The sequence below is a fragment of the Pezoporus flaviventris genome, unplaced genomic scaffold (assembly GCF_033815535.1).
Source record: "Pezoporus flaviventris isolate CSIRO_AGI_PZ_B2104156 unplaced genomic scaffold, CSIRO_AGI_Pfla_v1 ptg000066l, whole genome shotgun sequence".
Taxonomy (NCBI): domain Eukaryota; kingdom Metazoa; phylum Chordata; class Aves; order Psittaciformes; family Psittacidae; genus Pezoporus; species Pezoporus flaviventris.
The window spans coordinates 28,222,465-28,248,267 of record NW_026892614.1 but is presented as its reverse complement, the minus strand read 5'-3'; positions in this window follow the sequence as shown (position 1 = coordinate 28,248,267).

Sequence of the window (25,803 nt, the reverse complement as noted above, 5' to 3'; positions counted from 1 at the left end):
TTATTTCTTTCAGCACCTCCTATACACATTTTTTTTTTTTCTTCAGAGCAAGGTTAAATGCTTGTTCTAGGCCTCTCCTTCTGTCTTTGAATTACGATCCTTTTCTCCCTCTCCAGCCCCCCATAAAGTGCAAGGCTATGTCACCACTCCTGAACAAGGAAGGGAAGTAGTTTTTTGTGGAATCGATTACTGCTGGCAGACCCCAACATGAGACTGGTGAACGCAAAGACCTTGCTTAACATTTTTTTCTTCTAAGTGAAGTCCTGCTGGCTGAGTCCACAGCAATTTCCATTTTAAGTGTGGGGATATTTTCTCTAATTAGAATAAACTTTCAAAACATGAATAAAAAACCCCTTAAAAACACATTTTGCATTTTTAACTAGAAGGTGCATTATATTCCAGACTTGGCAGATAATTGCTTCTTGGTGTTGCTGTAGTTCAGGCTTTGGATCAGTGAGACACTGTTGCTTACATACTTCAAGGGAAATTATCCATTTTCCTTTCTGTTAATTAGGAAGAATAATTTTACATGTACAGAAATAATAATAAAAAAGAAAGAAAGATACTGAATGCAACATATACATGCTTCTTGTCTTTAATTTCTAAGTAATTCAGGTCTTTGGTTCTTTATTGTCTCAAAATGGTGTTTTCTGTTTCTGCCTTTCACCAGCCAAGATTGCTTCCAAATATGAAGAGCAAGACTATCAAAGAGAGAAAACACCCTCACAGAGGTATTCTCAGAAACAGTGTATTAAACTGAATCTTCTGGGAATGCATTTTTAAAAACGGATCTGATTTACCGTAAGGCTGCCTTGCCGTGGTTAACCTGGTGTCGTTTTCCACAGGGGAATACATCCAAGTGTGGTGGTGAAGTAAAGAAAAGCATGTGTTTTTTATTAAGGACTTTTAGCCCTTTACCATTTCTGTAAGGAAACACCACTACAGATGATAACTGAGCAAAGGAAAGATCGTATTTTAAGTGAATTCCTGTGCAATCAGTGATGATTTTTCATGCCTTTTCATCACTTTTATTAGTATTTTAAAGGAGCAATAAAGAATATATAGCTATTAAAACCATGAAACCCTCTACAAACCCTTCAATGTAAAAAAAAAGGAAAGAAAAAACCCATTAATCTAAACTGTTCATTATCATTTCCACGTTTGTCAAAAACACAATTTAAAAATCGAAAGGAAAGAGAAATTACATGCTGATCTATATTTAGTGTAATCAGGCTTTTGAATGAAGTTTTGAGACCCATATTTTCATAATTGTGTGTGTGCAACTGATTGGAATTTTATGGCAGGCGAATTTTCCTTGAGGGAGAGAGATAGATTACTGAGTCAATATTTGAGGGCTCTTTTGTTTTGCTTTGGTTTAATATTATTGAAAAGTCTGGGTGGCAGCCACGGTGGGTGCTTTGTAGCTCACAGATTAGAAAAAAAAGAAATAATTAGGCATAGTCAACAATCAATTGCTTGCATATGGTCGGTGCTGGGGAGCAGGAATTTACAATACCTATCCCGTGTGCTTTACATCCATGGAAATGCCATGTAAAGCTGTACTACTGATCAGGATAATGTACTTGAGAGGAAACTTCTTGATCAAGTTAGTTTGCATTTTTTAGAATTTCAAATCTTTTTTGAATGTTACCTGTGAGGCATTTAGTGGAATGAATGTGCAGGAGGGGAAGAGTGTTGTGCTTTCTGCTAAATATTAAGAAACAACAAAGCAAAAAGTTTTGCTGAACACTTAAAGATTTTAAAGTATATTCCTCAATTGCTCTCAAACATCCTTAATGTCCCAACACTTTTGTGTTATTCTCAAAAACCTATTGAAAAAAAGAAAGAAAAGAGTATGTTTATATACAGGGCTACCTACTTCTGTCCATGTATAGGTAAGGCTATTCCAGCAGGATGAAAGTGACCCTTAGACCACTACTGCCTACATACAATATTTTAAGAATTCTGGGAAACACGTTAACAAGTTACACTTCTGGAAACAATACTCCTCTGTCAGATCTTGTAAAGCAATACAAACCAGAGAGATTCCATAAACTTGCAAGTTTCATACAGCCATGTTTCTTGAAAAAGGCAACTCCCCTGTTGCCCTTGTCTCTGAGTAAAATTTTTGACTTCTCTTTTACCATGAACAAGGAATAAAATTAACCTCTCAATGAGGTTATCTCTCTTAATGAGATATTGTCAATGAAGGAGTTGAGAAAACAGATTTTCTTCTTTTTTATTTTTTCTAAATACTTTACAGATTCAAACATTAATTAATTTAATTTAATTCAAAATTAAAGTATATAGACACACATGTGCACCTGCACATGCAGACACACATGCACATGTAGCCCTAAATAAAGCAGTATTTGATCTCCCAAAATGTCAACCAAAGTAATTTTATTTTTTAAAATATAAAATGAAACCACCTATTATTTAAAATACTCGACTTGAAACATGTTGGATTGTGTTTTTCAGTGTTTCCAAACCTCTGTGTTTCCCAAAGTGGAGCCGTGTATTTTCACTGAAGAAAACATAAAAAAAAAAAGACATCTAAACTAAACTTTATAAATCTGAGGTATCCTAAATTAGTGGCTGTAGGAAGAATCCTTGCCTTTATACTTGATATTTCTCTGTCTTCTTATACATAACAATTTAGTGCCAGATTGAACACTGGATTTATATTAAATTTGTATTTTAAAAAGTTGCAGAGTTGTCATTTCTGTTTTATTCCCACATTAGCTCAGTGTATTCATAATGATAACACTATCTAGCTCTCTTCTGGATCCTTAACTGAGGGGTCTGAGAGGTCTTAAAAAAGAAGAAAAGGCAAAAAAGAAAAAAGGTAGATGTAAGTTTTCCTGATTTTTAAGCTTTGGAAGTAGTGACAAAGTAAAGTGATTTTCTCTCTGTTACTCAAGAGGCCAGTGGCAGAAACGGGCAAAATCCAGATTTACTAAGAATTTATAATATGCTATCCACTTTCCAGAGACTAAAAAGCATTCTTCCCTATCATGGGATATTATCACAAACTCTTTTCCTGAGGCTACTTGTCTACAAAGCATGCACAAGAATGACTTTTTCCTTGTTTATTATGATTCAGTTTATTTTTTAACCTGTAACTGAGCACAAGAGACCCATGCTAAATTTCACATCTCAGAATCAGACATTTTTGCAGGACCTGTGTTACCACTTTTTTAATTTTTATTTTTTTACAATGAGACTAGATCCTTTTTTCTTCCATTCCTCGTAAAACTGATGAAAATATTTCCATCAGAATTTCCTTCCAAAAATCACCTCAGGCATGGTCTAATAATTAAAATTGAAAATAGCCCTAAGGTTGAATGTTTGGAGAAATTACATCTGTGAAACTGTGGTGTCTTAAAAGCAGCATGCCTAGACATGCTTGGTTTTGCAGGCCACTTAGGAAGGCCATCATGTGCATTGCCATGAGCAGTGGCTGCGGCACCCCACAATACTCACAACAGTCTATGATCTCGGTGAGGCTGACTGAGTTTTTCTGCTGGTTACAGAATTGTTTCTTCTGGATTTATTTCTTGGCTGCTGCACTGCATCTCATGGTTGAGTGCTCACATGAATTAAATCCCAGAATACATAGGTGGGCACCACTTTAATTTCAATGAAATGGGTGGCAAATCACTTGAGGACTAGGCTGAGACAGTAACCGCTACCATTAAACCAGAATTTTGGAGATAGTGAGAATCCAGCATTAAAGTGCTGACCAGAATGAAAAAAACAACCAAACAAACAAAAAGTGAAAAGCCCTGTGACTGTTACATCTTCCAAGGGCCCATGTTGTTTGCTTTGCCAGACATCTGCTAAATAGAGCAGACATGGCATGAACTCTTTGCGGACATCTTTGGTTTGGTCCAGGGGAAAGTGAAATTGGAATTTTGTCATCAGAGAAGCTTCTTCCCTTGTAGTGTAAGAGCTTGCTTTCCCCTCTTCTACTCTTGGAGTTGCATGTGGGAGAAGATGACTGGAAAGGTGAGAAGGTTACAAACACTGCCTGAGTTTCTCTGGCTGTGGAGTGACAACAGTGGGGATCTGGGCTTGGTGTCTTTATTTTTTTCTTATGTTTTCAAAGGAAATTCAGCTTCAGTGGTGTCATCAGCTGCTTATTGATGACATTGCAGACTTGTTATATTGTGATAAAATTCACTGCTCTTATGTCTGTATCCTGCCATGGAGCTTTATGCAACTATGACACTGATTTCAATGGGAATTCCATGTATGAAACAATGACTGGAAATGCCTGTAGTATTGCACATAGTGACACTATATCCCATGAAAGCAGCATAGAACAATAGCCGAAGGTCTCACTGGGCAATAAAATTATGTCTAGCTTCTTTATATATTTTTTTTTTCTTCCCCTGTTGTGAAGCTTCTATGGTATGAGGTGTAAATTTTGGGGCTGTTAATTTTTGACATCCCTTTTTGCTGAATGAGATCCTAAAAATATACCACAACTTAACCACTCTATGGACTAAGTATCCAGTGAAGAAGCTTTTAATACAAAAATGGACATAATTGACATTTGATCTTGTAAAATTTCTTCTTCTAAAAAAGGAAATTAAGCAATTTTCTTTTACTAAAATTAAACAATGAGCCCTAAAACAGGAATGATATTGGGCTTGATCCAAAACCTTCTGAACTTAATGCAGAGACTTGCATTGACTCGAGTGGGTTTTGGATGAGACCAGTTTTGAATTAAAGACAAAGCATGAGCTCTGTTACAGAACTGTACTTGTCCTCGCTTTCTTGGTATTGCACACCTGCTGTTCATGTAATGCAAGCAGTTTTACCTGTTTAATCTTTTCCAGGTGTGACACAATTAGAATGAAAAACCCCAATCCTCCAAATCGATACATGTAGCATAAGTGTGTGACTGTGTTTTCTATGGGTGTCTACACATAAGTGCATACATACATAATTTACAAAGAAATTGCCATTCCAGGACACTGACAGGTGGAATATTATCCAAGAGAACAAAGAATATAAATGTTAATGCTTCCTTAGAGCTTTCTTAGCTATATAAAGCTATTAATTTGCTTGCTCTGAGTAGGGGATTTTTCCTTCACTAATTACCTGGGCAGAGATTTCTCTCTCGAAGATCTTGTTGGATAAAGAAGTGTCCCCCTTCAGCTGACCCCTTTTTCTCCCACATACTCTCAAGCCTTAAACCTTATTTGAGGAACAAGATTTTGCTTAGTCATTTAAGCTGCCCACTACAAAGAGGACTCATGAGAATAATTTATTACTCACAAGTGTCTCAGCAAAGTCTTCATTTACAGATACCAGAACTTGTTCATTAAGCCCACTTATTAAGACAGAGTTTTCTAAATTTTTGTTCCCTTTACAATGAGTATGTTACCCTGACATGACAGTTTCCTCCATGTAAGCTGAGGTCAAGTTACCCCACACAGATAAACCAATAGCAAATGTGACTCGAACAGCCAAAAATGGTTTTCTTTTCCACAGGGGGAAAGCATCCATATTTTAAGTTTGCATTACATCCTATCAGATAATGTTAGACCTTATCATCTAATGCAGTACTTACAGTACCCATAAATCACTCAATCTGACATAAATGCAAAGAATATTCATTCTTTTCTTTGAGCAGAATGCAATCATCCCTTAATACTGCCTTAAAACCAGTGAGGAGTCATAACCAATAACTATCCCAATTATCTCTCAGTGCAATGTTTTCCACCTGCAAGGAATGATTATGTGTCAGTAACAATGACAAAGTCCTAAAAGAGATGTTGATGCCTCATGGAAAAAATTGAACGACATATTGTTTAGAGAAACTTCTGCTTATAGACTGCATTATATATATCTGAGGTATTTCTTTTCTCTATTCTTTATTACTAAAGACATATGCATAAAGAGATATTGTGTCTCAGGGAGATAATCATTATATAGCTAAAGAAAAAACTAGCAATCATGTGTGCTTTATTCTTGTTTTTGCACAGACTTCAAAATGACCTTGGGGGAAGTTCTGTAAGTGCTGTGTGTCCTACTCCAGTGTGAAGGGAAGATGATGCTTGCATAAGGTTGAGTATTGATTTGTGCAAGGTGTTCCATCCCATTGGATGGAATGTGCCAGGAAAGGGGTTCTTACCATTTATACCAGAAGTTGTATTTCTCTTCTTGTTGAGCCTACGTGCAGAAATAAACATCAGTCCACTACTGTGTAAGCTGCTGTAACAAAAGGCACACTGAAAAATTTTCAATCTAAGCAGTAAAAATCAAGAAAAAAAGAGGGACAGAGAAGGCAATGATATTGAAAGGTGATAATATTTTATCAAAGCTACGGAATGTTTTGATATCAAAATATGGAAAGAATCTGTATTTCAAGTATTTCTTGTCTTTATTGTTACCTCTACATAGACAGATGTAAAGGTAGCAGAGCTTAGGACAGCTTGGGCTCTATCCTGCCAAATCTGTTAGATCAGTGCATTAGTTGGAACCTGGTTGTGTAAGAATGTGGCTGGGTGGCCTTAGACATAGAGCTATTTGAGGAGCTTTGGTCTGTCTGTGTCCTTTGTGTGCACAACTCTGGGGCTCACAGCATAAGATGTTTACTAGACTATATCCCATCTGACTGCTGGAGGTGGTGAAATGTGCTTGCACTGCAGAATTCAGTTCTGATTTGCAGACCTCAACAGTGTTCACTCAAATCTGCTTTACTTGCAGCATCATTTTTAGTGTGTTTTAATGAACTGTTCCTCCTGCAAAACAAGGAAAGTACCAGAAACATATTGCTTACAGTTCCATCCCTCTCTCCAGTCCCTCTTTCCCTCATTCCTTTCCCCCCTCTCTCTCTTCTGGAAATCTTTGAAGAATTCTTTTCGTTTTATTGTAGTGGTTTCCAAACTATAGCCTCCAAATTTCAGGGTTCTCTTGACCTGTTTACGTCCTTAAAGCATCATGAGCACCACTTTACTAAATATCAGTTGTTTTCACCAAGACCAAATGCTAACATCCATAAAAAAAAAAAAAACTTTCAGAAGTTAAACTCTTACAGACTTGATGCTTTCACAGAAGTTTTAATCACCTGCAGCTCTCAGTGATTTTAGCAGGATTAGCAGTGACTGCTATTTCTATACAGAAAATCATCTTTCTACAGAGGTCTGTGTTTGAGTTTGGAGGACTTGCTGTAGGCAGCCAGGTGGGAGAACTACAGTCCTTTGCAGGGTTCCTTCAGCTTGTTATCATTAGACTGACAGTCTGACAAGTGAACCACAAAGGTTTACATAATCGCTTGAACTTTTAATTGCATCACTGTACTGAATTAGCTCCCATAATTTTTGAATTTATCTATCTTTTGTTTTAATTGATTGTGCTCCTTGATCTGGCTGTCATCATGCAACATGTATTGTTAAATGGTTTTAATAATGTCCTGCATGCACAGCAAGCAGTATCCAGCATACGTTAAGGGATGTCAATGGGATGTTAAGGGATATGTCAATCATAATTGACTTAAATTTTGATGCTTTTGTGGGTTTAAATCAGATCCTTAATGCCACTTGAAATCTTCTTTTGTGGTTACATTTTAAGGCTTTTTTGCTAAACCTTCTAGAACAATGTCCTTTCCTGGTAGCATGGAAACCACGAATGCCAGAGGGAGAAAAACCTGCCATTGAAATGTGCAAAGGTACGAATGACAGACTGTTCATTTAACTTATACATTCAAAAATATCTACTTTGTCCTTTCCAGAGTGAAATGGCTGCTTTGACATAATTGTGGTCTTGTGTATGATAATCCATAGCATCAGAGCCATTATGATTCTGGTTCTGATGTGCATATTTAAAAAAAAGAATTCTAAAAAGAAAGCTATTTTACATACTCAGCCACTGACATTTTTATGTTAATAATGTTGGGTTTATTTTCTAAAAAAATTTTAGAAATATGGTACTACAGGGAACTACTGGATTTAGTAAATATTCTGGCTACAAAATTCCTTTTTAAAGAAGTAAACTTCTTTGTAATCCAACTCAAGCAAACTATTTATTTTCTGGAGGATGTTAGCATTCATGAAATGTATTTGATTTACAATTCTAGAACATCTGTTTGCTCAAAAAAAAGCATTAGTGTAAGCAATAAAATGGTCTTCATATTGCTCTGGTAATATCTTGACCTCAGTTTGCAGTAACTGTCTAGTTTCAATTTGCTCTTCATGTCCAGTATCTGCTTAAAATCTCAGATGAAATTGATTGTTCTTTTCATTATTGGTGATCTTTATACTTGTTTGTTAAGAATTGTAGGGAGTCACAATCAAATTCATGGTTTTCAGTCATTCTTTTTGAGCAACAAAGAACAGCAATCTGTTTTCATCTGCAGCCAAGACATTTCCTGCCTGTTAATCCATATTTCATTATCAATCCCTTTTCACAACATCATGTGTTTATTCTCATAGCTTACTTAGTGCTGTGATAAAACATAAATATCTACCATCCATTTTCAAGTATTGAAAAAATGTTAGGAGGAATATTTAAATTGCTAGGAGGAATATTTGAAGAAATTAATTCTCAGTCTTTTCCAATGTCCATATCCCTGATATTATAGTGCTTAATTTTTTTCTCTCCTCTTAGAAAATATTGGAAATGTATAGCTCACGATGAATGCTATCACCAAGAAAACTGGAAATCTTCACACTTTCACAGGGGAAGTGCAAATCAACACTCTTATCTTTCGTGGGGGTATCATAGTAATGATAAAACTCCACACAGGCTTTGGGCTGAGAAGACTGTTAGAATTGCTCCAGCTTCAATGAAAAGCAAAGCTGAAAGTGTCTTTCCAACATATGTTGAACAAGTGCCAGAAGAAGGTCACGCACCAAGCTGGGAAAGCATTTGAAAGTTTAACTTCAGGATATCAAAACTCCTGCTCTAAGTATTTTCAATTGGAAATTGTAGATAGAGTTTACATTGCTCAGAAAAAAATGTTATTGAAGGAACACAGACAAGCTATTTAAACCTTAAAAATGGGAAAGCTGTGAGGGAAGGATGGTTTAATTTTATATTATCTTGGTCAGACTTTGAAAGATGTGATACATTAATATCCGACTGTGGAAATATACAAAAGAGAAGTATGCTCTGTCATACACTTGGATCAGCCTCAGAGATGGAGTGGAAAAGTTGCCAACATCATTTTATGTTATAAGTATTGATGTGTACCATAGGAGTTGCAGGTCAGATCCAGATGCACTAAGCAGTGCATGATCTAAATAAAAACAAGGGCAGCAGGCTTATCCAAAAACATGAGGTAAAAGAAAACAAGAAATAAATTGTACTATATTTTTGTGAATTCTAGTTTCAGCATACCAGCAAACTAGCTCCTCAAAATTTTTTTGTAGGATGAAGACATTTTTTAGGATGAGCTGGTATGACAGCAGGCTTTCTGGGTGCTTATGAAGACTCCTTCCAAACTTTAGGGGTACCTTAAGCAAAGCATTCAGAGCCAAGAATGGCTGTGAAGAAATTTTGTAAAGAATATCATGTATTTACAGCTACAGAGAAGCTACTGAAAAGATATAAAAAGGAAGGTAGTATCTGGCTGAATTAGTTGATTTGGAGGATGGTCCACGTGTACAGACAAGAGATGATGTGTAAAGACAAGAGATCTCAGAAATACCACTCAGGAGCTATGTGACGTAGTATTGGAATGTGTAGAAAAAGGTGCATGACATAAATCTTTCTTATAGTACACTGTATTAAAAATTGATAATATTTAGGATTAGAAAGAAGAATATATACTGAAGGTTATATAAAGCTAAATAAGGAACACGATAAAAGAGGCTGTTCTGACTGAAGTCAAGCAGACTGCTGTGCTGGGTGGCTTTGCTCTCTACTTTTGCCATCAGGAGTGATACACTCCTCTCTTCTTCCACGTAAGATAAGAGCCTGGATGCACTTCATGAAAGACTACTAGTCTTTCCTTTTAGCTCAGTTCTTAACTTGCTTTTTAGTTAAATGCTTTGCTAGCAACAGGCTGAGCTGGATCTGAGACCTGGATCCAATGTGTGTAATATATCAGGTTAATACCTGTTTTGAGATTTCTACTGCAGCAAAACCTAAAAAAAATCCACACCCAAAACTCCACAGAAATGGGTGGTATGATAACCTTAGCTCTAAAATACCTTCATATTGTGGCTTTAAGTAAAATGCAGAAATTTTGATTCCTCTGGTTTTTATAAGTCAAACATGAATTCAGATTAAATACACTTCATACATATTTACGATATTAGAATCATAAAAGTACCATGAAATGGTGAACAGGTTTTACTACCTTATAAATATACTGATTGACTCTGTGTTCTATAATTGCTACTGTACACTTAACGTCACTAATGGATTGAGAACACTGAGTGCTGCATTTCCCATGCTACATATGCAATCATGTAACTTAGGTTTGGATTTTCATGTGTCCTGAGACAAGGGGGGAGCACAGAATTACAAAATGGAATGTATAAACCTTTAGAATCAGTTTTAAGTAATGTTAAGTTTGATGGCTTTGTAACAGTAGCAATGGAAAATTACTGAGGTGCATGGTACACAGAAAAAAAAGTAAAGTACAGCTAGAGAACATACTGAGAATTCTTGCACAAGATAAACCATTATAGTTGACGTAGTTTTAGGCCCTATGACCTTAGTACAAAATGAATGTAAGAAAAACAGGCTAGAAGAACAGGACGCAAGGATAAGGAGTATCTGGGAATGGCAGGTGTCCAGGATGGGCTGCAGTTAAACTAACTGCTAAGTAGAAGGACAGGAGGATTGTTGTGTCTGTGGTGTTAACAAACCAATTAAGCTGGTATAAGCATCTACTGCTGTGCTTCAAAGGCTGCCAGAAGTGATGAAGATTGTTGGAAGAAGTAAACGACCCTCAGAGACCACCACCACAATTCTGTGCGCATACAGGGAACTTTCTGGAAAATAATGTAATCCATACCTAGCCTCATGAATATGTATATATGCCCAGGGTCTATGTAAGGATTGCTTGTGCAGCAGTATGGGGACACACATTAGGAGGAGCTATCTCCCGTGTCCCCTGGCACTGCAATAAAGAATACCTGCTTGTCAACTTGAAACCTTTGTTGGCAAGTTTGTTCCTGGAGTTTTCTCTAAATCAGTCCTCTGAAATCAAAGAAGATGTTGAAAACTAATAAGTTTTTTTAGCATGATCTGAAACAGCATGCTTTGCTATGTAGAGGAAACTGTGTGATTGCTTACAACTGAGTCCTGTTCTTATTTTGTTGAACTAAACTACTAATGCAGTAACACTATTTCCTCATGGAAGCTAGCAATGAACTGTGTTGTAGAAAGAACATCCTAAAGACTAAGATGTTTCTGTCTGATCAGAACTTGTACCTGTACTTCCTTTATGTTACTGCATAAAAGCTTGGATTTACGATAGGTTGAAATGCAAAGAAATTGCCAGTGCCTGAAGTGCAGCTGTGACTTGGGATCTCTGATTAAATCCATCCCATTGCAAGTATCAACTTCAAAATGTGAAATATATATTAGATTTAGATTCAGTGGGAATTTCTGGAAATCTATCTGAAATCTTAGAGCATTATTCCACTTTTGTATTTCCTAGTTATATAGGCGTTGGTCAATCTTCTGGAAAATATGGCATTGGTTATCATAGGGGACAGAATGTACGGTCACTGGTTCACTCAAAGTTTATAAATGCTTATTTATGTCTTTAAAAGATGTAAATATATTTATTGATTGTTCTTTTACCTGCAACATTTACAGTTCAGAAGAAAGTAGAATGGGTTGGTTATTTTTTTAGGTAGTAAAATAATTCAGTCAGTGCATTTGTAAGAGCAGCATGTTTTTCAATCAATTGATTAGCACTTAATCAGATGTAGGAAAAGATACAAAGGAAATAAAAACGATCAAAGGGAGGAGGGAGGCTAGTATGACAAAAGGGAGTCAATATGGAAAATTCCAAGCTGTAACTAGCAACACTGGGACCACTGGTTCCTGGTTGTTTTATTTATTCGTTGACCACTTCCTTTATCAACATATACAGCAGCTTCATCAGCTTGAAGAAATATTGACCATAGTTGTGCCTGTCATGACTGCCTCAGAGCTAGCTCACACCCATGAGCTCTTCCTGGTTTATGAAGACTGAGTTAAATTACTTTTTTAATTATTTCAATAAGAATTATTTTCTTTCAAGTCAGTGCTCAACAGTGATTGATGGAAGGATGTAGGGAAACACTGGCTTTTCTCAGGCTATACTGTAGATGACCTCACGTCCTATGTCCTTGTTTCATTTGAAAAGAATAATTACTAATCAATAGTGAAGGGTTAGGTGACACAGTAGGTTAATTTACTAGGCTTTTCCCTCTGGAGAGGTGGATTCTGGCTCAGGTCACACATAAAATGGGTTTGGTGGTTTTAGCCTTGTCCCTTGTGGATGTCTGCCTGTATCATAGAAAACAAGCTTGGATTTGAGCGGTTTCTGCTTAGGGAAATCTCAGGGCTTGAACTGCAGAGATTCAAGCATAGGCAAGATGGGCACACACAAGAGGGCACACATCTGCAAGAGGAAATGCGGCACAGCATCACAATCCACCTGACCACAGAGGACCAGACCCTCAAGCAGAGTTAGAGGCATGACTCCTACTAGAGACAGGTGCTTACTTATCTTTGAAGATCTGAACTTCTCTTTGTATCTTTTAGAGTCTTACAGGGACTGCCTTTCAGGACTTGGCTTTATAAGCCCATGCTTTCAGTTACCTTTTTGTCAAAATTAACCATACAGCCATCTGCTTCTATTGTGTGCTTCAGATAGGTTTATTATGAAAACCACATGAGTAAAAATATTTTATCTGTTTATAAATTAGGAAAATAATGTGGTTTCAACTATTTTATAAAAGTTCTTACATCTCTTTGCTCAGCACTACCAGGCCTTCTATGCTTTGGATGAGGGTCTTGACATTTTGGGATGCCACCGTGGTGCTAAAGTCAGGTACAAAACTTGTATGATTATTGGTATTAAGAGTGATTTAATCTTGATAGCCTGCTGAAAATTTATTTCATTTTTAAAGTATAACTCTGATCCCAATCTTTAGCATAATTTGGATTTTAATATTCATACTTGGTCCATCTGTAAAGTCTCTGACCTCACTACTGAGAGTGCAGAAGGGGAATGAAGAGTAAGATTCAGCATTTTTTACTGTGCTCGGAGAGCTCCCCTTTTAGTGATCTGTCCCATTGACTGCACAAAGTGGAAGGGGAAGAGTGAATGAGGTTGGGAAATGCAGGCAGAGAAGAGGCCTCTTGCTCAGCTAGTTGCATGTACAGTTAAGTAGAACAATAATTTGACTATATAAAGAACTGTAAAATGACGTATTGCTGGTTCGTGTTGGGCACAGAAAGCTAATGGACAATTTTGACAATTTTGGCCTTACTCTCTTCCTCTGCTGTTAGATGGACTCTTAATACTCATTCTGCCTTCCATCTGTAAAGATTGGTGCTTGAGAAGCGTTTAGACATGATGATGTAACTAACATAAAGAGGAGTTGGAAGGGATGAATTATTTTATAATCACTGAAGGTTTTGATAGGCATTAAACAAGTTCAAAAAAACAGTGAGGAAGATGAAATGAAACTTTGAATAATCACCCATTTAGAGACTGTGCCAGGGGAAGGAAAATATATGAATATGTGAGTAAAGACAATCATACTACATATGCAAAGAGGAGAAAAAAGGTTGCATAGGCAATCTTAATTCTGGCATTTCCTAATTCCTGAAAGAATAAAAGTGAAGCCTTAATAAAATCCTTTACATAGCTTTTTTGTGTGTAATGATGTAGGCATGATGCATAATAGTTCTGACATGGCTGGTGAACTGCTGTTGCGCCTGTGTGTCTAGGCTGAATTGCCAATTGCCATCTCAATTTTCTTGTTGTCTCCTCACAGAAACAGACGGTCTGTAGCACATAATAATGCTACCCTTGCCTATATCTGCCCTGATGGGTACTGCTACTGCAAGCTGCTTGTATAGGCACAATTCTCTACTGGAAACTGAACACAGAATTAGTCTTTCCATGGGAATGAGGAGGCAACATGGGAAATAATTTCTTAAAACACTAAATGCTTCAGGCTTGGAGATGTTTTGAAGGGCCTTCCTCATTGATATGACCATACGGTTAATTTTTTTAAGCTATTAAGGCATTTTAAAATATAATTTTTTAACACATATTTCTAATTTGTAATATATACTTATTAGTCTTGCATGTCATATATTTTAATTGTGAGTTCTAACTGACTGGTTTAATGATACTTCTCAAAGTAGACTCAACATGTAGGTCGTAAGTTCAGAATGAATGAATCCCTGGATGTTTACCAAACACCAAAATTAAATTACGTTCTTAATTGTTTTGCAAATACTTTGGCCTAACTAATTAAATAGGAATGACTTTCTGCGTTGCTATAGTGCAAGGAATATTAAAGTCTTTAAGACTCATTTCAAATTAGCAAACTCTACTGCTTTTATTATACACTATGTGGTCAACTAACACTTCAAAAAAAGCAACATCCGTACCCTCCCAAAACAGACAAACCAAATGACTAATAACAGGATACAACTTCAGCTGTACAAAATATCTCTTGAGAACAACTATTAGGCTGAGCAATTTTAGTGCTGCTAAATTTCACCCACTTTCCCTAAGGCTTTTAAGGAGTGTTCTAGATGTCTTAATGCCTTCCTAGACTAGGAAGAATAATATCTTGTTCCCTTATTCTATACAAAATCAGTGGGACATAGACCTTGGTATACACTGATAGGTAATTCAGAAAGTAACTTTTACCGCTTACACTGAAACAGCTGAGGCTTTATTGTATCATGATCTCTTCCAGGCATGAACCTCAGCTTTATATACTTGTTCCCTGTCTTCAAGACGTCTGTTTCTCTCTGAAGGTTAACAGTTACTTTGCACTGGGGTAATAATGGCAGGGCTGTGAGCAGGGAAGGTCATATAGGATGAACCAGACCATTCTGAGAAGGTTTCTGAAACCTTGATTTGACTGTGTTCAGCAGAGTGAGAGCAGCAGGAGCTGTGTATTTGTGGTTTGTGATGCTGAGCAGCAGGACTGCTTCTTCAGAACTGTGGGTAGTGTTTTGGTAGAAGACTTTCATGTTGTGTCATGCTATAAATGATTACAATAATAAGCCAAGGAATCAGGAAGGTTTGGATTACACAGACAGCTGTGGATAGAAGGAAAGTTTTAGAGTCAGTTTTGGACTTACTAACTTTATGTATATCCTTGTACTTCCCATGTATATCCAATGTATTCTTGCAAATGAATCATGTAGACACATCAAGAGTTTTAAGGGTCCTTATGTCTCCTGAACAGAATCATTTGCCCTTTCAGGAGATATCTTCCTCCATTTTCTGTTTTCACCCAAGCCCTCACAATCAGTGCTGTTGGCGCCTAAGAAGACTGTTGTGAGCTGTGCAATGCACTGACAAATTTGGCATCTTTTTGAAATTGGTGGAGAAAACTGTAAGTAAGATTGTTTGCATATAATGTGCTATTAGGATAAATAGCCTCTGTAGAGCAGGATAATATCCTTGAATCATGTCTGGGTCATTTTCAGACTTGTTTTGCAAGGCAAATTAAAAATGCAGAAGATGAATTGAAGGAAAAAAATCTAGTGGTTTTTTTTGCATTTCTCTCAGAGATAACCATTACTAAAATGTTAGTCCTGAAAAACCATTGAAAGTGGATAGATTTCAGGAGAAGTGGTGGTGTGGAAAGCAGCTGGTGACGTCAACTGATAAAGCAGAAAATGGTTCTTCTGCAGCTGTGAGAACAAGAAAAAAACCCAGTCTGCTAAATCTCCTCAGAAGTTTAACGGGATTCTGCACTAGCTAGTTTGCCATATTCCAGCAAATGGCAGGAAGCTGGACAAAAGTGAAGTGTTTTCTAGTTCGTTTATATGTTATTCTCTGTTTATAAGGTATGGTTGAACACCCATTGGAAACTATATAAAATTCTTAGATAGCAGGTTATTGCAAAGGCCTAGCTAGTTATATAAGCAGACAAAAAATCCCTCCAAAAAACGAGGGCATCAAGTGTCTTTCTTTCAAAGTAAATTTTTTCTAACTCTGTAAAAACAACAGTTTTGCTAAGGAATGAGGTGTTTGTTCAGGCATACATAGATAAGAGGTAATTGTACTTATAAGAATCTTTGTCCATGCTGAAACACTCTGGCAGGTGCATATTCAATATACTAAACTGGGATGAGGTGCAGAAAATTTAAATTCAAAACTAATATTTTTGAAACTCCGTGTAAAATAATGTATTTTGCTGTTATGAAATTCCTTAAAGATCAGTGAAACTAATCTTTCAGAAGAGGAACATAGCAAAAAACCAAACAAAAACTAAGTACACAAAATAATACATTGTCAAACTGGAAGTACACCATTAAATATATTTTGTATTTTGCAGGCAGAGAACTGCTGCCTCTCAACTGATTTTACTAAGACAATGAAGAAGGCTTTATTTGCTTGGTGGAGTTCTGCTCATTGAAGAGAATGTGTTTTAGTGATTTTGACTATTCACTTCCTGTTTCTACAAGCAGTTTTCAAACAAAGAGATTTCTCAAGTGATAGCTAAATAAATTCCATATCCAGTCTTGCTGAGAATCTTCATTGTAAACAAAACTTTGAGGCTTATTGGTGTCAGTTGGGAAAGGAGTTCATTGCTCATTGTGTTGCTCATTGTATTTCTTTCTTTTACCACAGCTCTTACTATTGTGCAACTGTAAGTGAAAGCCAATTACTTGATGGAGTGCTGAGAGATTGCATTTTATTTACGTGAGACAACACTTTCAGTGCTTTATATCATATTTTTTATCATATTTACATAATAGTTTTATTTTTCACTCACAATAGTATGTATGTCATGAACTTTTCCTTACAAAAGTCCTTTGTAAAGAGGTTGGGATCAAACGCCTTTAAAAATATTTGTTACTTTAAGCAAAAGCACTATTATAAGAAAAGTACATCTGAGTTACATCAGTTTTTGCCAGTGTTTTCAGGCAGTGCTTACTCTATTTCTGTCCAGAATTAAACCTGATATGAACCTGGAGAGTTCATATTTAAAAGTTTATAGCAAAAGATCTAACTTTGTTACTAAAGGCTAAAATAATTATGATAGATTTCCTCAAAGAGATACAAGAGGATAAAAGTTTTCATAATCCATTCATATTAAATGTGAAGTGAAACAGAGTCCTGATTTGGGTCCTTCTGCTCTGTAACGTGCAACACGATACAGACTGACAAAGCTGAGAATTAGAATCACATTTGTAATCTTTTTCTTCTAGGCATTGTTTATCTTTAAATTTGACTTTACTGACAAGGTAAATATATACAGTACTTAGAAGTGAGAAATGTACAGTACTTAGAAATAAAGCATTGATTTATCTGAGTAAATTCAGAATTCCAAGGCTCATAGCAGAAGAAACTCAGAGTAATAATATTTTTAGTGCTTTTTTCTTTTCTTCCAAGGACAGAATATTCTGTGAGGCATACAGTGACAGGAATTACTATGCACAGTTGTTTTTTTTTTGAGAAGGGTGGTGATTTAAAATACTAAAATAGCCAACCCATTTAAATAGTGTATTCTAATTGCAATAGCCTCTTTCTCTGTAGCAGACTCTACTAAGAGATAATTGACCTCTGCGTCTGTTAAGCACTCTCACATTTGGCTTGGGAAGCATAATTCACAGCACGGCCAATTACCTTGTGATATAGCCTACAAAACCCCTCAACTATTGTCACAGCTTTGCCGTTTCTTTCCCTTTCTGTCTCCCTTCCTTCTTTCCTTCTTGGCTATAATATCTGGGCTGTTGTATTTGTCAGATGGCCTCTTTGTTCTCTTCCATCCATTCTTTACCATAGGAATCCAAACAGCAGAAAATAAGTGACTAAAAACTACTCTGCTGTTTCAGTACATAAAGCTAAACAATGATTTACAGTGTCGTAGAAAATAACTCTCTGTTAAATATTGTTTTTAGTTAGACTTGTATATAAAGCCTTTCAAACTAGATTCTGAACTGTGTATGATAACCAAGTCAGATAAAAGAGATTCTTCATTGTTTACTGCTATAGTATTGTCTGTTACTGTGTCACATACTGTTTTATCATGATTTAGGCAAAGCCATTCAATTACTCATGGTTTCTTAATTGGTTCTTTCAGATCTGCTATACTGCCCATCATGTTGGCACCTGGGCAGCTTACATAAATTAAACCAGTATATTAAGAAAACATGACTTCTTTGGGAATAAAAGTCTCAGTAACCAGAACTCTGCCTCTGTTATTAAAAATGGCCTAGAGGTTAACTAAAAATCAGGGTGATTAATAGATCTTGTAGAGTCTTGCAGCCTGCCAGAGCCGAGTCCTCTTCTGAAAGCATTTGGCTCTTGGACCAGGGTGACCATAACCCAAGGAATGACAGCAAGTCTTATCCTTGGCTGGGATACACCAAGCGATGATCTGACTGGTAGATGGGTCTCAGGCTTACTCCAATAACTCATAATCAAAATCTTAAGCTGCCTTCACAGGCAGAAATGTCATCTATTCGTGATGATGACAAGATATGTTTGCAACACACCTGTTCAACTCCTGCTTACAATATCTTATCTCAGCTGACTGTAGTTGCTCCTGTCCTTCCCACTGCACTTGTCAGAAACTGAGAAACTACAGAAGTGCCAGAACCAGGTAATTCTTGGTACTGAGTTTTCTGGATTCTGAAAGACTTCTGACTCATGAACACAGATTACCAAAACCATTTTAATGCACATAATCTGATTTGCAAAGATGCATTTGACACTAAAGAACCAGTAATGCATACGAGAAACCTCAGTAACCCCCGTCAAAATCTTCAAAACTGAAAAACTTGTTATTTTTCTGGAAAATTGTTTCCTTCTATGAGCCAGGTTTTCCTGTGACTTTACAACTCCTAGAAACTAGGAATTTAATGAATAACTTGGAGAAGGTGATAGGTTTATGAAGCAATCTTTTGTACTCTGGTGTCTTGGGTTACAAGCATAAGATGCAGTGCTGTTTTGTAAAGCAGAATTTCAGCAATATTCTGTGACTGAATATACTTCCTAAATCTTTAATTTGCCTAGTATCTGTGACAAGGTAGTTAATAGAAGCTTGATTTTGAAAGGTGGTATAATACATATTGTATATACTGTATATCATACTAATTCCATGCTTTAGGGTTTCAAGTGATCACTTTTGGGGGCAAGAAAGAATTTTACCTTATTTGATCCATAATGGGAGTTCTTTTTCACCTTTTTTCTGAGCAATGGAGATAGCTAGGCAGAGACATATGCAGTATTTTTAGTGGCGTTAAATTCACACGTCTGGTAGGTTATATTGCTCACACATTCAGGATTAAACCAGTGATCAGATCTGGGGTCGTGAAGCAATTTTCCTATACCTGAAACTGGCCACCTAAGTGATATTTTTTCTGATCTTTTCCCATACCATGGAACATCACTTGCTTCCTGGCATCTTGTAGAAATTTTACTTCCTTGCTGTCAGATTTTCTTTTTGGCACATTATATTTATCTACCTTACCTTTTTATGAAAGGATTCAAGTTTGTTGCAAGGTGTATGAAAGTTTTGGTAGCTGTCTGTATGTACCATGGGCATGGCCTAGGGCATAAATATTCTATTGGAGCAGTTTATATGATAGACAAAAAAGGCATTTGTAATACAGTAGCCCAGGACTACGGTTCTGAATGCATGTGTGTGTGGTGGTCTTCAGTTCCTATTTTCTTGTGTTTCAAACATTCACATCAGAGATGGGCTGGAACAGAACTTGTTGTTTGGCACCAGGTTTCCAGCTCAAATCTTTCCTTTAGTTCTGTAGAAAGAAAAACAGTCAAAGAATAGGAAGACAAGGGTAACAGGGATGGAAATCCAGTGGCTGGCTGCCTGTGTGCAGCAGTGTTTGGAACAGATACCGAGTGCAGCCTGTTTTACGGAGAGCAAATTGGCTGGAGAGGTATGGAAGGTTTTGTTTGTTTCCATTTCTATTTTGCATTTTTAAAAAAATGGCCATGGCTGCTTCTAGGTTACACACAGTGCTCGCAGTCCCAAGCCTGATGCCTCATCTGTTTTTTCCTTTCTTCACCCAAAGCTAATAGTAGTGTAAGTGTGGGAAATTGTAGATATGTTTCTGATTTAAATAAAGAGTACAATGTGAACCTATTAGATTAATAGTTATAATGAAACCTGCATGCATTTTTCTTGGCAGTCATTTCAATCACTTCATTGTAAGCAATCCAACTTTCCTGTGTTTCTTCAGTAAAGCATATTTCCAGAGAATTCAGTCTTTCCAAGTGCATTGTCAAGTGCTGATAAATTTTTATGAGCTTCAGCTAGTGGGTGACAGCCACCATGGATATCAGAAATTATAAGAGAGCACTTAATGTGTGCTAGTCCTCCTTTAGAGTACACCTGTTTCAAGTGTCAAATCGTGACTGGAATAGTCTTTAATTTTTTTCCTCTGCTGTTGGAGTAATAACTAAAACTCTCCTTCAAAAACCCAAACAGGGTTTCATTAGAATAGCAGACATTTCACCAAAGTTCATGCTAATATCATAAAATCCAACAAAAGCTGGCATGGTCTGGGATGCTAGAACACTGCGTCTTTGCTTACTTGTTCCTTGCTCAGAGCGTAAGGCAGTGAAACTAGCTAGGAGGAGGCTTCAGCTGACCTGAACCATTTATAAGTTTGTGCTGAACTGGAACTTGTTACAAAGATTACACCAGTCATGATAGGATCGGCCTAGTCACTGAGGCCAAAATTAATTTTACCTCCCTTTAGACAGCTGAGATTCTTAATCTGGAAACAGAAAGTCCTTGCTATACATACCTGAAAAACAAAGGGATTTCAACATCTAAGATATCAGTATTTACTGTAATATGCTTTTAAATGAGGATAAAAGATTCTTCACATTTCTAAGCTAATATAGGTATTGAAAACAAGGGACATGAGAAAAGCTGAATATAATGACAGCCTCTGTTTTACTTACTGTTATGCACTTATCTACAAACTGGTAAGCACCCCAAAATAAACTAGCTATCTTGTAATATTTTTCATGCTGAGAAATCAAAACCTGTTGTCAAAATGCTGAAATTAAAGCAGAGATAAGATGGGTTGCCAAAATATCATACAATAGTGTCCAGGCTTGTAGTCTAGTGGACCATCTAATAGGTCATATCATATTAGAAGAAGTCCCTAGAATGCATGAGTAATAACTTTTGGAGCAGAAGCTCCATATTATGGGTATGGACATGCTTTAAGCACTCTTTATGGGTAGTCTGCAGTAATGACTTAATACAGGTAACAGGAGGAGCAGGAGAGGAACAGGAATGCCTAGATTCTATAGGATGGAGCTTGCACTGTGGCTGCCATGGGGCTCAATTGATGGACATCCTTGCACTCACAAAACAAAAAAGAAGGAACCTCTTTCAGTAAAGTCTAAAAAAGGGCTACTGACCTGGAAAGGAGGAATAGATTTTAGTGGAGCATGACAAGAAGGTGTAGAATGGTGTGATAAATAGAGATGGTGAATTGGAGTGTATAACCAGGGATTGAGTGGGGGGGTTGTAATTAGCTAATAGTGACAGAAGCAGTTATGCGTATATGTCTTATTTCTATGGTATAATTCACAGTACAGTTAAAATATCCACTGACACTTAAGCATTTTAACTTCCATGAAGTGAATTCTGTACCAACTAAAGGTTTTGTCATATTCCTTGATATAATCCTTGCAGATCTGAGCACTATTCACTTAATTTTTGACATATTTAGTCAGGGTATAATAAGCATGTAAAGAAAATAAAACATCATTATATGTAACGCAGAGTATCAGATTTTATTTTTACATTCCTCTGAGTTACAGCACTTATACTACAGTACCATCTGTAATCCCTGGCAGAGCTGAGGCATTCTACAGATATATAAGAAATGACAGGTACCCTATGACAAACAGCTTATTGCCTAGCACACTGAGCAAGCTGATGAAAGAAAGGAGGTATATGACAAGTATATGAGAGAACAGGCTGAGTGAGTTAGTGAGGGAGGTAACAAAAAATAGAAAATTAAATTTACATAGGCATGTATGTCATCTAGGAACCTAACTCAGAAGTCAATAGGTTTCAATAGTGGACTGTACATCATTGTTTTACAGCAGATGTCAGTTTATTGAATACCGTACTATCTTGAAAATGAGAGGTTGGCTGTCATACAGATCCCCACTTTGTAGTCTGTGGGGTACTCCAAAGGAGGTGAAAGTGATTCTGGGAAAGCAGGGGGAGACATGAGAAAGAACAAGTTCAGATTTATGTTCATACATTACTTATACCTCCGTGTATAAATTCTCACTACCTGCTAAGACAGTGGGTTGACTTATACCTTCAGTTTCTCAAAGTGTTTTTAATAAAGCCCTGATAAAGTAAAACATTAAGTTCCATAAGGAATATAGGCTACTAATTTGAATTCATTGAAATTGACAATCTCAGGTTCTTATTAGGCTACTTAGGTCTTCTGAATTTTCATTTACACTGCAAGAAAAGTCTGGGATATGGCTTGCCTGATAAAAGGCTCACAATGCTTCTTGATAGGATTGATAGCAGAGCCTGCAGTAGCATGGAAACAATTAAATGCATACTTTACTACAGTGAAGGCATCACAAGATCACAGAATCACAGAATAATTAGGGTTGGAAAGGACCTTAAGATCATCTAGTTCCAACTGTCCTGCCATGGGCAGAGACACCTCACACTAAACCATGTCACCAAAGGCTCTGTCCAACATGGCCTTGAACACCGCCATGGACAGAGGATTCACAACTTCCTTGGGCAACCCATTCCAGTGCCTCACCACCCTCACAGTAAAGAACTTTCTCCTTATTTCTAACCTGACCTTCCCCTGTTTAAGTTTTAACCCATTACCCCTTGTCCTTTCACTACAGTCCCTAATGAAGAGTCCCTCCCCAGCATCCCTATAGGACCCTTCAGATACTGGAAGGCTGCTATGAGGTCTCCACGCAGCCTTCTCTTCTCCGAGCTGAACAGCCCCAACTTTCTCAGCCTGTCATCATACGGGAGGTACTCCAACCCCTTCGTCATCCTCGTGGCCCTCCTCTGAACTTGCTCCAACAGTTCCATGTCCTTCTTATGTTGGGGACACCAGAACTGCGCACATTACTCCAAGTGGGGTCTCACAAGATCAGAGTAAATGGACAGGATCACCTCCTTTGACCTGCTGCTCAAAGATCTTTGTATCTTGTGATTTTCAGATACGGGCATTTGCTTCTGTAGGAGTACCACAGTACAGGAGGCTGCACTGAGTATTTTCTTTTCCAGAAGAATACATTGAACATTTTTGGTTTGGTTTAAGAGGACTTCCACTTTGCTTTGATTATGAGATTTCATTATTGTCTACTTACTGAAAAAAGTTTATTGATGATGTAAACTTGGTGCATGACATATGCAGTGAAAACCAATCACTGAATAACCATGAGATAACAAGAAACGAAGGCCATAAACATAGAAAAGGCACTAGTCAAATGAGACTATCTGTGTCATTAAATAATGTGTTTGTATCAGTATATAGCCCTTCCTGATGGGATTGTTGAATCTACCTATATTTTTTTCTTCAAGATGCCTATAAGCAAGGAATTGCTTGGCCAGGTTTGTATGCATTTAAATAGAATTACCAGCTCTAGAAGTGTAGGCATTTACTGCTGATGGAAAACCTCAAGAACTGATCTATTTTTTTGGCATTTTTCCCACAGTGACAAATTGTCCTCTATTCAGTGATTCATTATTCCAGGTGATATACTCTTGCCAAAATTTTCAGGCTCAAATAACTAAAACTAGATACCCAGAGAAAAGGTTCCTAAATTGTTCACATATAATTTCTATTCCTGACAACAAATGAGATAAATTAAGGAGTGATGCACATGTGAAGCACCTTTGAAAAGAATTTTATTGTGTCATTTGGATGACAGCGTGGTTGCTTGAGTTTGAAAATAATGATTGCAGGTTTCACCTGAAGAAACAAAATTCATAAAAGATACACCCAGGGAGGACAAGTGAATATTTAAATATTTGAATAAGCTGGAGAGTGATACAGCAAGGAGAAAAATGTAAGTAGGTGGTAAATGATTTATCATTTTATAGGTAGCACATTGTTTTATAGTTCATTTCCTCTCCAATGTGAGATCTATAAAAAGAATCTTCAAGGAAGTTGTACAGGAGCGTGGGGTTTTATTAACATATTGCAATTACCCTGCGGCCATTCCTTGCTGTTAATCACAACACCACAACTTCTAAAAATACAAGAACACAAAAGGGTAACTCTATGAACAGATTATTTTTCCCTCTCTCCACACAAAACCCAGGAGTTTAAGAAAACAACCCAGACTGTTCATCATAAGTAGGCTTTAATTTGTATCAGCACTGTGTTCTATAGCCTCAGAATTTGTGACTGAACAGTACTGTCTGGGCAGTCTATTGCCTGGTTGGAGATGTCACAAGCAATTATTTTCACAGGTTTACAATTTTATCATACAAACTCTCTTTTTAGTTTTCTCAGTGGACAGCACAGGTGAATCCATTTGTTCAACATTTTATTATATATTATCATATATTCATCATATATTATCAATTGCCCAGAGTTTCACCATAGATAGTATCTCATTTTGCATGTGAACAACAAGCAAAGGAGAACCTTAACTAAATGAAGTTATCTCTGCTTGGTGCTTGAGTGGCTTTCTTGAAACCTGAGTGCTTGCCTAAGGCGGGGAAGGCAAAGAGACAGGAGTGGGATGTGTGATGTTGAGCAGTGTTTAAAATCTTCATAGTTCACACATAGCTCCTTCAATGGGAAAGACTTTAGACATGTACTTGAGGTAACTTATGGCCAGCTTTTCTCACAAAGAACTGCAGTCAGGTTTGTTTTGTGTGTAGATGACAGGGAATACTGTTTTCAGGTGTTTACGTAATAGATTTTAAAAAACAGTTGACAAAGGAGAACAGGTCTCAACCATGTCTTCTACAGAAGCTGTGTAATTAAGATTTTAATTTAGATGTGAAGAAGTAGCCAGGTCTACTGGAGGCTGATGGGGCCAGTCTGACGAAGAAGAGCTGCTTTGGTAAGAGACTTGCCAGGCTGGTCAAGGCAGCTTTAAACTGAATTTGTTGGGGGAGGGCACTAATCCATCCCAAAACTACCAGTCAGGTGCCAGCACCTGCAATAAATGCTCAGAGTGATGCTGAGCTGCTCCAGCCAATGAGCCAGCTTTATTCAGAGCTCTGCTCAGATGCCTGTATACAAATGCCCATAGTATGGGTAATAAGCAAGAGGAATTAGAGATGTGTGTATGTCTATGGGGATATGATATCACTGGTGTCACAGAAACATGGTGAGATGTCTCCTATGACTGAAGTGTGGGAATGGAAGGTTATAGGTTCTTCAGAAAAGACAGGCCAGGCAGATGGGGAGGGAGTGTAGCTATTTATGTCAATGATAGGCTGGAACTCTGCCTGGGGGTGGTTGATGGGCCAACTGAGAGTTTGTGGGTTAGGGTCAAAAGGAGAACTTAGGCAATCAGTCAGGTTTCATGAAAGCTGTTCAAATTTCAGAAGGATTTGCCACCTTGGTATTCTTTGAACAGTATTTAGTAATAGTGGATATCTGAGCTTTTGATTTTTCTTG